The sequence below is a fragment of the Agelaius phoeniceus genome, chromosome 3, assembly GCF_051311805.1.
Source record: "Agelaius phoeniceus isolate bAgePho1 chromosome 3, bAgePho1.hap1, whole genome shotgun sequence".
Lineage (NCBI taxonomy): Eukaryota > Metazoa > Chordata > Aves > Passeriformes > Icteridae > Agelaius > Agelaius phoeniceus.
In genome coordinates this window covers 109,844,431-109,856,945 of record NC_135267.1, presented here as the reverse complement: position 1 = coordinate 109,856,945, position 12,515 = coordinate 109,844,431, and the positions used below count along the sequence as shown (strand labels likewise).

Genomic DNA, 12,515 nt, shown 5'->3' with positions numbered 1-12,515 from the left:
CACAAAGCATTGCATCCAGCTGCAGACCACAAGCACCTGGATCCAGTTACCTTCTCAGGAAACACATGCCCTGTCTCAAACATGTCTGCTGCACCTGTCATGAAGGAGAAGAATGGACTGCTAAAGCTAAATTTCTGTCTAAGTACACAAATTTGCTGCAATCACACAGGAACTGCACAGATTACTACAGCTGAACTTCAGAGAGACATTATTATGCAAATGCAGGATAAAGCCCAGTTACTGGGACATTTGTTCAACCACTGTTTTATCAGTGATCAAAATCTGGAACAAGCATTGCAGCCAGGAGTGTTACACTTACATGTTGTAAATGCACTAAAAGGACAGTCAAGGGCTTACAAGGAATCTGGGCATAACAGGTTAGCTGCAAAAATAAAACTCAAGCCCACCTAGGTCATTTTTCTGTGGTTCTCACTACAAGACCTATCCATCTGCTCCAGACCTCTAAGAAGTGTTACTCCTGCATCTCTCTGAGTTCAATCACTACAATTTGTTTTAACCTTGTATAAAGCACTTTTAAACTCAAAAGTTGCCTGTCAGGCAAGGAAATCTACTCTGTCAACAGGAAGTGTTTTTCTACCCCTACATCTTCACACTGGAAATTTCCACATGGATCTCACCCAAAGCATTTATTTGCAGGCTGTCCCTGCAATTCAGAGCCAGTCAAAGAAATCAGCCAATAACCCAATACTGTCCCAGCTGAAATGAGACCATTCAAAGGTTGCCACTATTAAGAAATAAGTGCTTTTGTGATCACAAGTATTAACAGCAAGGAAAGCTTGAGTGCAAAAAAAGTTCATTTCCTCCATCCCAAGAAGGGCAACAAAAGGTAAGCCAATACAGACTTGGACAACCCACACAAAAACAAATCCACTTTTAACATGTATTCTTACTAATCAATAGTAGTAAAACTATACACTTCTTTCACCCCAAACCAGCCAAAGACCTTGTCATAAAGTGCCAGTTAGGATATGCTAAATGTGTGCTTTTTAAAAGAAATAAATCTCCAAACAAAATTTCAGGGAAGCTAATGCAGCCACAAGTAGAAAACATACATTGCACAACACTCATTCAACCCTGCACTGCTAAATATATCAACATGCAAAGAGGACCTATTGCCCTGCACAGATTTGGCTACAAGACACTGTACAGGGCAAATTCTTACCAATCTCTCTCTGACTTCCATTTTATCAGCCCCACTTGCTCTGCACAGCAGCTGTAACTCTAGGTACCAGGTAAGTGGTTTGTTAGCTCAGAAGCATCAGCAACATGCTCCTATGCAGTGCTGCCAAAAGACAGGCTATTCTAAATAAAATATATGCTACATAATCAAGAAGGTAAAACACAACATACACACAAAAAAAACAAAACACAACCAACTAACAAACCAAAAAAATAAACCAAAAACCAAACATTAGGAAAATTTTCTTTTTTTTTTTTTTTTTAAACGAAAAGGCAATAAGCACAAGCAAGGACAAAACCCCAAAAACTGAGACAGGAAGCACACACTTCTGAGAAGTTTGGTACTGTACCAAACAACTACACTCGTGTTAATACCCAGCACAGACAGCAGGCAAGGCATTTTTCCCCCTAAGACAAGTTCTATTCCTACCCTGCTAAATCAATAAATACAGTACAAGCAAGCTTTATCAGAAGGAGATTTAGGGAGTGGTTCCAAATGGAATTAGTCCAAGTGTACAAAGTCTGTGTCACACTTGACTTGCTCCCTGAGGATTCTCTATCTAGCACAAGCAAAGTGGGGCACTGCTAGCACAGGGCATGGACAGGTCAGTGGTGTCTGCACAAGCTGTCAGAGCGCCTCTGACCTGGCCTGAAGAGGGCTGACAAGTGTGGATCCTGAGCCCTTTTCCAAAAATAGGCAGGGTCACAGATTTGGCTTAGCAAGCTTCTCCCAGGTGAATGAACCCCTGGAAAACCCCCACACCTTCCAGCACTGGGAAACTCGAGCCAAGGCACCCTCAGACACCAGGCAAGGCACACACAGTGGGCAGAGGGCTCCTGCAGGTTAGATGCCACCTGATTCAGAGCCCTGCTCTAACAGCAAAACCAAACCAGTGCTGGGATCCTCCTGTGAGCAGCAATCAGCCTCACAACCCACCATTCTCTGGAGCCACTGCCTGCCAAGTGTTTCCTCCCCTTTTCAACATTCCAGACTATTGGACTGAAGGTCTAAGCAAGTGCAGCTTGCTTATCACTTATCAGAGGCCAATAACAGAAACCAAGAGCCTCACTACAACAAACACGAGAAATCATGTATTTGTCCCACTCTAAAACATTCTTCCATTTATTCCCTTTCTTTTCCATGTGCTAATATGAGTTCTCCATGTGCTAATATGTGCTCCTACAGACACACAGACCTGCTTGAGACTCCACGAGCTTTCCTCCAGATGCTTGTACAGTGAAAAGTTTTACTCAGATATCCATATGCACATGCATACACACACACACACACACATATATATATAGATATATATATATATAGGATGGACCAAGTTTAAACACAAGATTTCTAATCATACAAATAGCAGAAACGTATCTGAAAGTTTTCTCTGTGTGACAACACAGCCTCTTTCAGTTTATGGGAACTACTACTACCAAACATTGTTGAATAATTTAAAAACCAAAACAACATAACACAAAATAACTGACCAAAGAAAAAACATCAGAAAAATCCCCCAAACAAAACCAGAGCAGTTTTACAGCAGCCTATATTCCGTCCATCAGGTCTGCAGTTTTAGCTGCCTTCTTTATCTTCAACTTTTATTCTAAATAAATGAAAAACAATAAAATAATACCAGCTTGGACAGGTAGTAAGGCAGATAATCAGATATCACATATCAAGAAAACAGCCTCTACATCTTCCCTCTCTCCATTATCCTTTATTACAAGCACTGTTATCTTAGTTGTATCTAAACAAGGACTAAAACCCTGGCTTCAGTGTTATAACCACCCACACCATCAGAGCAAGTGTGGCAAGAGCATAATGAAATAAAAATAATAAACACCACAAACAAGATGCAGAAGGCCAGATACTCACGACATTGTTCCATGGCCAGGAAACAAAAGTAGACTAAGTTCAATATAACTATTATTCATTAAACTGCTCTGTAACTGTTCTTTTAGAGAATTTTTCCCATTTCTTTTTATGTTTGTTGCCATACCAACCCTTTCATGTGATCCTTTCATTCATGGCCTTTTTCAGTTCCATCACACACCTCCCCACCAGTTCCTTTGATACCAAATTGCCAGGTCCCTGCCTAGATGTATTCTCATTAGCTGGATTCCTTGGGTTGCAGCTGACCCAAATTTTAACCATGCAGGGCACAAAACCAGCATTTTTAAAGGAAGAAGTTGCTCTCATCCTTCAAACCAAACTGAAAATCCACCTTGCTTATCCTTCCTTCTTCCCTTCCCCATAACTCCAATACATTGCAGCTCCAAAAAGAAATGTCTTTAAAGATGTGACCTGTGAGAGAAGTGAGGACCCCTAGATTCGATCCTGCCCTGTGGCCTGCACTCAAGCCCCCTTAAGCTGAATTCAGCAAGTCTCTGAAAGCTGCTTTACAAGCACCCTTCCACAAAGCACTTTGCCAATGCCATTTAAAACAAACACCTCTGAAGGGCAAGCAGAACTGGTTTGCTCCCTAATCACTACAATAGCAGTGCCCACACTGATAAAAATGGGCTGCTGGGCACACAAATGCCTCTTTCCAACAAAATTCAGAAGGCTTAGCACTCATTTTTGGCAAATGACAGTTAGTTCAAAACCTAATTTTCCCCATAAATGGCTTGACACACATAAGAGTGAAAAGAATGCTTGGACACTTCAGCAAGGCCTGCTTTATTTTAGGCACAGATACATCCCTGAATGCTCTGGACCAACAGTGCTGTTTACTTCTCTCTGGACAATGCAATAGCATAGTCACAGCCCACATATCTGGAATTAACACAGTCCCCTTCTACCCACAGATGGAAATAAGCTACACAGACCTGGAAATAATTTAGCCACGATTAAGATTTACCACAATTAAGAGAGCACAAGCCTCACTACAGGTCACTCCTGATATGCTTTGGCACAGTACACCAATAAATCCTGCCCTGGGCACACACTGTTTGCTGCTACACTGAGGTAGATCCAACTCAGTTGCTGTGATGCTAAGGTCACTGCTCATTGTGATCTCTATCTGCTCCTGAGAATTAAGTCTTTGCAGTTGGGGGCCCAAAATAATAATTTAAAAAAACATCCATTTATCCCAATTGCAAGGCAAAAAGTTTTGGGCCATGGGGATGGATTTCAAGCTGGAGTTGTATTTATACCCAACACACAATCTTTGTATTACCTCTGTTACCAAGAGGAAAGGAATAAAGAATAAGAGGACAAGGAAAAAAAAAGGGTTTTCTCTTCTGTTTATGTAGTGGGCTGTGCTTTAAGTTCATTGCACTGGATCCTCTGCCTAGCTCAAAAGCCTTAAGTGTAACTTTAATCACATTAATCCAGAGTTGATCAGAATTATTCATGTTACTTCCCATGCATGTAGATCTTTCACTCAGTAACAAGGACAACAGTATATTAAAATCAAAATAGAGCATGACCTCCGAGCACACAGATTAACATGAGATTCTGGCAGATGCAATATTTGAGATTCTGACAGATGCAATATTTGAAGCATGTACTTAAGAACAGAACTACTGCAAGATGAAACCTTAATTTAGGTTTATGGCAAGTTTACACAAAAGCACAGTTCACTAGTTCCAAGTCACCCCATCAATGGTAACACACAGCATTACTTGAGAAGATAAATCCCCCACATCTGTATGGAATAACTCTACCTAGCAGGAATTACAAAAAGGTTACACTAAAGCTCTTCACTGATCAAACCCAAACACTGACCTTCAAACAAAATCTGACAAACACCTACAAACACCTTTCCCAAGTCTGCAGAGCAGCTCTATTCTCTCAGTCACTTCAGCATCAGAGCAGAGGAGATCATCAAAGCCCAGCTCTCTCTGATGCACAGTTCTGCACAGGAATCAACAGAGCTCCCCTGAATTAGAATATAAAGTATAAATTAAGGAGGTTATCAACTTGCAGGTAATTTTTTTGTATCTACTGTTATGGTACAATTGTTTTTACTGGAAGTTTTGACTTTCCAAAAGCACACCAAGGTTAATTTAGGAACTAGAAACTGATAAAGTGCTGTGCCTCACAAACAAGTGCAGATTCCTTTAGCCTCAAATACACCAATACTTAATGCACAAGTCTTGAGAAAAATAGCAGCTCTTCCTCTTGCTTTGAAACACACAACCCTCTTCACTTATAGCTCTCAAAAAGCTCAGGAAAGGGGACTGATACCACAGTTGTCTACTTTAGAGAAAGAGAACAGGTGATCTACCCAAACTTACCCTGCTTGTCAGGCATAGGGCTGGGCACAATAGTGATAGTAGTGATCCTCACAGCACCCAGCCTATCCCTAAGAATCCTCTAAACACCCACCTCTGTAGATCAAACACAAACAAGGATTTAGAGCTGGTTTGCTGACCACCTAAGCCATATATTGCCAACAGTCACCATTAAATGCCACTCTGGCAGTGGCTTCTAGTCACAACCTCTCTAAGAGCTAGACACAGCCTGTAACTGAGCTGTGCAGCTGCTCTTCCTCAGGAACAAGAAGGGATTTTGTTTATCACCCTTTGTGTACACCAGGACAGAGCCTTGCACAGCACTCCCCAAGTGTGTAAGTGGCACCCCCCCAGGTCTCTCTGGGTGGCAAAGACACCCCCTGTGCTGAGAGCTGTCCCCTCTGGGAGCAGCAGGCAAACCCCAGCGCCACTGATCCCACTATTGATCCTGCAGGCATTCCTGTCTGCATTGATCTCATGGCTTCCAACCTTGCCCTAGAAACTGGGGTTAAGTTCCAATTTAGCAATTTATAATACATCCTGCTCTATTCATAGCCCCCTGACACACCAGAGCCCTGGCTGGGAGAGCTTCCATTTTTCTGGCTGTGCCAAATCCTCCCTGCAACAAGAGGACCATAGGCAAAAAAAAAGAAGACCTGAGATGATCTCTGTGCTGCAGGGGAACATGGTCTGTCAGAACCTGCAGCTCTGCCACAGACAAGTTATTTCTGTTTGCTCCTGCTCCCCACACAAAGGTACTTTTGACACTAGGGTAAATGAGAGTAATGAGCTCTATATTTCTCTTACAGCTAAGCCTAACCTGCAAGCTCTCACACCTGATACAGAATTTGTAATCTACAATTGTTCATGCTCTCCATGTATAGACTTTATGAAATCACATTTGCATAGTATAAATACATTGCCTTTCCAAACTAGAAAAACCAAAGCTTTTTGCATCTTATACAGTTAAAAAAAATAAAAATCCCCAAACTCCAAGTGAGTTCTGAAAGGCCATGCTCCACAATGTTTTGCTGTGCAATGTAAAATTTTATCAGGCTTACTGATTTCAGAAAGGTTCTCTAAAGGAAACACTCAATCCACTTGCAATTTAATGCCCAGTCATTCTTCTGCCATCTCTTCTCTAATCCCAAGTACTCTGTTGAGGAGCACTTTGACCAAATCAAATTAGGATGAGGATTTAATCCCTCCAAATGGCACAATCCAGACAGCAGGAGAGCTGTGACATTTCAGAACAATGCCCCAAACCCTTTCATGGTTCACTTGTTCAGCAGACCCAGAAAAAAACCAAGGCATGCAACTGGTTAAAAAGGAAGCATGAATAGCAAAGAAAGGAGCCACATAAAAATTGAATCTACACCAAAAACCAGGACAAACTACAGAGGAAAAACAAACACAGCAGGAGAACTTTGTAAGTGGAAGTTATCACCTGCACATCACAAAACAGCTCTAGGACCGTACAGATCATCTTTCCCCATGCCTCCACATACAGAATCTACAGTCTTCACAAAAAAGACAAAGTCTTCTGCAGCTTCCAGAAAAAAAGAAAAAAAACTGTTTTTAAACTGTGGATATGCATGCAGACTTGTTTAAGTAAACATATAAACTTGTAAGTTTCTAAAAGCCAGCTCCACAGACTGACAGCTAAGTTTTTCAGAGCAAGTAATGTCATTTTCTATGCTGTGAGAAGCACACAGAACATTTCAGAGACTGGATAGCTGGGAACTGAACATGCTTTATTTAGCTCCATACTTCTACTGATTGACAAAACACAAAAGCCATTAAAATAAAGTGCAGAAACACAACTGTGCAAAGAAAGGGCAAAACTTGTGTATTCAGTTATTTCTTGGGTCTTTGTCACCAGCTCAGACTGATTTAATTTTGCCATCTACCATACAGGGAAGGGGAGGTAAGAGGAACAAAACAAGTGGCATCTAAACAACTGAGAAGCTAAAGACAAAAAATTGAATGTGAAGATAGGAATGTGCCTATAAAATGAGTTTTCACTGCTGGGTGAGAAAGCAGTGATTGAACCCACGGCCTCAAACTACTGAGCTTCACTGCCAACTGGTATTTTAGCTCCACATGCAGATAACTGATTTTCTTCTTCAGATCCTGAAGGAAAGCAGGCACCTTTAGCACAAGGCAGCACTTTTATAAAACAAGCTGAAAGAGAAGCTACTCTGCTCCAGAATATACAGCTCCTTAAGGCAAAAAGGCTCCTCCTCCAGACTTCTTTCTCTTACAGTTCTAAAGGGAGAAGATGAGAAGACCTACATCACACTGGAGATGTGATTGCTAAATACTGCTCAGACTCACTGCCTCCATCCTAGGCTGGACTGTTCACCCAGCAGGACAGATTTAAGGAAAAGGAGAAACGCTTATTTGTGCACCAAGCTAAGTCCTGAGATGCATTTGGCAAACCACCTGGATCAAACAATTTATCCCATGCACACTGACACACAAGATGACAGACCATGAGACACACGTCATCCCTTGCACCCAGATTAAAACAATGAAGAAAAAACACATGCAGACAGAAAAAAAATCCACCAACCTCTACCTACAAAAATCCCAACTCCATAAGCAATCAACTAGTTTTAACAGAAAAAAATTAAGAAGCAGGAATTCAGCTCCTGTCCCTTCCTCCCTCTCAGTTTCCAGAAAAACAATACAGCCTGGCAAACAGGGTGTGAAACAACCTGCCTTTAAAAGGACTACTGGAAGACTAGAAGCCAAAAAAAGTCCAGGTCTTGCTGCATGGATGCATTGAGCTATTATTATCACAAATGAATTAACCAGAGCTGCACTGCACAGAATTCCCCTTGGCAGGAATGAAACAAGGTGATCAGTACTCAGATAGTAAAGGAGGCAATTCTCCACATCTGGCCTTCTCTTCTGCTCATCTCACTGCCTCATTATTAAAAGGGAGACACTGTCAAAACACAGCAGGTCAGCCAACTTTTTTCCTCCATCTCAAGTAAGACTGGACAATATAAAGCTGTTTATTCTAAGCATACTTTATTCAAGGTTACCAATGTCACTGCTACTTAACAGCAATGAAAAAAACATGTACAAAATACAAAAAGAACTCTCCTGGTCTAAGAGCAAGAAGGTTCTTGCTTGCTCTTGCTAGCTGCAGTTCCTGTGAACTAAACTCCTTCTGATAACATATAAATGTTCTTACCCCATGACAGAGAAATGCAAAACTACCAATATACCTTTAGACACCAATCTGCATTCAGTCTGCATAAAGAACAATATCTTAATCCCTTGTTTTATTAAGTCTTTTATTGAGCTACTATTGACTTTGGCCACTACCCTTCTACACCCACTGCTAAGACTTATTCTGCATATTCTTAATTAATACACCTGAGTCTAGTAAAACAATATAATTAAAAGACAAGCAACTCAGAAAAAAAATCTTAAATTGTTAGGTCAATTCTTTTAAAGAAAATGATACTCTCGGTTGTTGAAAGAAAAGCTTTAATTTCCTAACAGTGACCACAAAGCATGGATTTTCATTGCATGGAGGGGAATACAGAGAATCTCCCCACCTACATCCCTGCCGGGTGGCACATAACCTTGTTGGGGCTATTAGAAATAGTGTTATTTCTTATGATACAGTCCTGCAAAAATCAAGATGATCAGTAACCATGAAAACAACATTATACAATGTTGTTTGAAACCAAACTTTCATATTTGTAGTTATCTATAAGTCGCTTGTTCAGTGTCTGTTTAAAACTAAGTATCTCCCCATCAGTTCCCGTTCACATTGTTACAAAGACTTCACAAGCCTGTTTGCCTATAGAAAGAAAGATTATTTCCTCAGGCACTTTACCAAGGGGCTCACAGGTTTTTTTTTACCCCCATTTCAGCTACAAGCAAAGCATTAAAAAACAACCAACATCTTGATTTTACAGCCCTCTCCAGCCAGACGCGCGGATCGGTCCCAGCGGCAGAGAGCAGCGAGGCTGCAAGCGGGAGCAGCCCGGAAAGCAGCGCAGCACCAGGTCCGCGCCATATCCTCGGGCAGGGCGCATTCCCTACGGAGCAGAGCAGGGAATTCCACCCTTTTCCCGATCCCCCTTGGGCTGCGCTCCCCGCTCAGCCCGCGCATCTCCCCGCCTGCGCTGAGGCGCCGGTCCCGCTCCCGGCCCGGCGCTGCCGAGCGCGGGCAGGAGGCGGGACCCGGCCGGCCCCGCTCTCGCCCCGCCGGGACGCGGCCAAGGGCACGGCAAGGCCGCAGCCCCGGGCTCCTCCTGCCCGGGCGCAGCCCCGCAGCCCCGCTGCCGCCATCGGCCGCCGGACCCCACACACGTCCCTCCGCTGGGGAACGAGCCCCGGGCGAGCGACCCCGGCCCGAGGCGCCGCGCCGGGCACCGGCGTGCTCCCCGCGGCAGCGCCGGTGCCGCCATCACCCTTCCGCATCCACGCATCCCTACCCGCACCGCTCTCCCGCATGGCAACGGGCGAGCTCCCACAGCCGGGGCACCGTCACTGCCGGGGGCACCGCCGCTGCCGGGGGCACCGCTGCCCCCACCCCGCCGCACAGCCCGGTACAGGCCACCCCTGCCCAGCCTGGCCCCTCCGTTGCCGCGGTCGCTTCCCATACCCTGGCCCGGCACAGCCCAGCGGCCACGGTTCAGCTCGGCTCGGTCCGTTCAGCTCGGCTCGGCGGCCGCGGCCCGGGCCCGCACGCCTGTTTACCGCCGCCACCGCCCCCGGCCGCGGCCGGGCCGCTCGCCCCGCCCCCGCCGCGCTCCCATTGGCGGAGCCCGTGCGCCCCGCGCCTCCGCCAATGGGCGACGGGCTCGGGCGGGGCTCCGGCCAATGCGGGGCGGGCCCGGCGCGGCGCGCGCGGCGGCTGCAGGGGGACGTGAGGCCCGTGAGGTCCGTGCGGCGGCGGGCGGGGGGGGCGCGGGCGGCCGGGTGAGGCGTGAGGAGCGTGTGCTGCGAGCGGGGCGGCGACAGCCGCCGTCTGTCCGCGCTGGGCTGGCTCCCCCCGGGCTGGGCTTCTCTAGCGAACGGGGACCGCCCGGTCGCGGTGTCAGTGGGAGGGGGCGGGGCGGGGGAGGGTGGTCCCGCGGTGGGAAAGGATGAGGTGGGCTCGGGGAGGGCGGGGGTCGCTGCTCCGGCGGTCCCACATTCCCCGTTAATGTGCATGGGAAGAGGGGCAGGAGCCCCGCGCCCGGCAGGCTCCAGGGAAATGCCAGGCGAAGGGAGCAGCTCCCGATTCGTGGCGCTCCCTGTCCGGGAAAGCTTTGTTTGTGGCTGCCTGTGTGGCTTGTCAAAGCATCGTGTCACGCAGGCATAGGGAACTGGTCAGGGTGTTGGGAAATGCTCGTGTGCACCTGGGAAACAAACGCGGTGCCTTGTTCCCCTTAGGTCGATGGCAGGGATGCGGTGTCGCGCAGAGGCTGCAAGGGGCTCACAGCGACAGCAGCTCCGCGCTCGTCCGGATGCTCTGGTGAGCGCCCGCCGCTGTCAGCAACTTTCCCGTCTGAAAAATAACAATACAGTCGTTCTGGGGCATTTGCCACATGGCTGCATCAGTGCAGGAGTACATTCGGATGAGGTTTGGAGATGAAATCATTCGTTCCTTCCTAAACCAAACAGGATTCGTAATCCTTCTCCAGTTGTAGCATAACTTGCAGGAGTGACCAATAAACAGCCCGGAGCTTTAATTTCACCATTGTCAATTGCTTGTTTTGGCTTACCTTTTCAGCTAACTAGTAGCTTGAATTGAGCACTTAAATCCACACCAGAGGACCTGTATCTAAGTCAGTAGGAGTTGTGGATGCTGTGGATTTGTGAAGAAGGAAAATGGATAAATGGTTCTGCTCTAAGTGTGTAGAGAGGTTGAACTGTACAAAACCTGTGAATATTACTGCCAATCTGCTATTGCCAAAGTTGTCCTCCTCTGTAGAGGGAGACAATTATTATCTCCAGCTGATCAGACCAAAGATTGTTTGGGTGGTATTTACCAAATATTGTTCAAGTATTACACATATTCCTTCATGTTTAAAAAAAAAAATATTTGCATCTCCCCAAGCCCCTCTCAGTTTCCCATGTAAACCCAGAGAAGGTCTCTGAAAGGCACTGAACAGACAGCTACAAATAAATTTAGCAATATTCATCACCCAAACATTATCGAATTAGAAGCCAGCTCCAATCAGGACTAAAAAGGCTGGATTTGAATTTGAAAGGTGAAAAAAAAACCAGTTCCCTGGGAAAGACACATTATTGAATTAAATGCTGAACACACAGGCTGTGTGTAGACAAAATATATCTGAAATGGAAAGGGCAAACACAATACTTTGATAAGGGATGGAGGCTCAATATGTAGATGAAGCAAAAACATAACTGAAATAAGATACCAGCCTTGAGAAGTTTTGTCACAAAAATGCCTCATTTTCTTCATTTCAATATTCACACCTGTGGAAATATACACAAATTAATTGTTCCATTTGTGGTTAGGTTCATACTATTTCTAATAAAGGAAAGATCATATATGCCCTCATCTGGAAAGAGGTTAAGTTTTAGGTGTCTTTTCTAACGACACCCATATCTATTCCTGTGCTGGATTTGGATGGCAGTGCTCAGTTTCTGTGTAACATCACATTGCTTGCATCAGCTTGGCATTAATTGTGAAACATCTTACTCACAGTGCTGAGCACGGAGAACTGGAGGGTTTCTGCATGAGCAGGCTGCCATAGTTTGAGATGGAGGCAGAGCAAGCCCAGGGTGAAGCTCTCCCCATCTCTCAAAGACAGGCCTGGCTGGTTCCCTTCATCCACACGTGGTAAACCATTGGATATTTCTGCCACTGGTGTTCAATTTGCATCACACCTTCTCCTGCCAGACTTTCTGCAGCCTTAAAAGACCCATTGAACTTGAGCTCTTTCTGTACATAAAGAAGAGAGAAGTGTCTGTATTCCCACCTAATTTGGAGTGCAAAGAAGCAGGACTGAAAGCTGGACTGAAGCTGCTGGGAAAAAATAGTGTATGTCTCTCTTTGTTACTTTTTAGTTCTTAGGGGGAATAGGGACAGGACA

At 45.2% G+C, this 12,515-nt stretch overlaps 1 protein-coding gene and 1 long non-coding RNA gene across 2 annotated transcripts in view; one reads left to right on the top strand and one right to left on the bottom strand.

Moving 5' to 3' along the window:
- Positions 1-10,230, bottom strand: part of COQ8A (coenzyme Q8A) — a 43,339-nt gene extending 33,109 nt beyond the window's left edge. Inside the window, exon 1 of the mRNA XM_054629198.2 lies at positions 10,073-10,230. The gene's annotated coding sequence lies outside the window, so the exon portion shown is untranslated. The remainder of the gene's footprint in view (positions 1-10,072) is intronic.
- A 39-nt stretch (positions 10,231-10,269) lies between these two features.
- Positions 10,270-11,149, top strand: LOC129119034 (uncharacterized). The gene is made up of 2 exons (XR_008534051.2): positions 10,270-10,350; positions 10,846-11,149. It is a non-coding gene; the product is annotated as an uncharacterized LOC129119034 (long non-coding RNA).
- Positions 11,150-12,515: the final 1,366 nt, after the last annotated feature.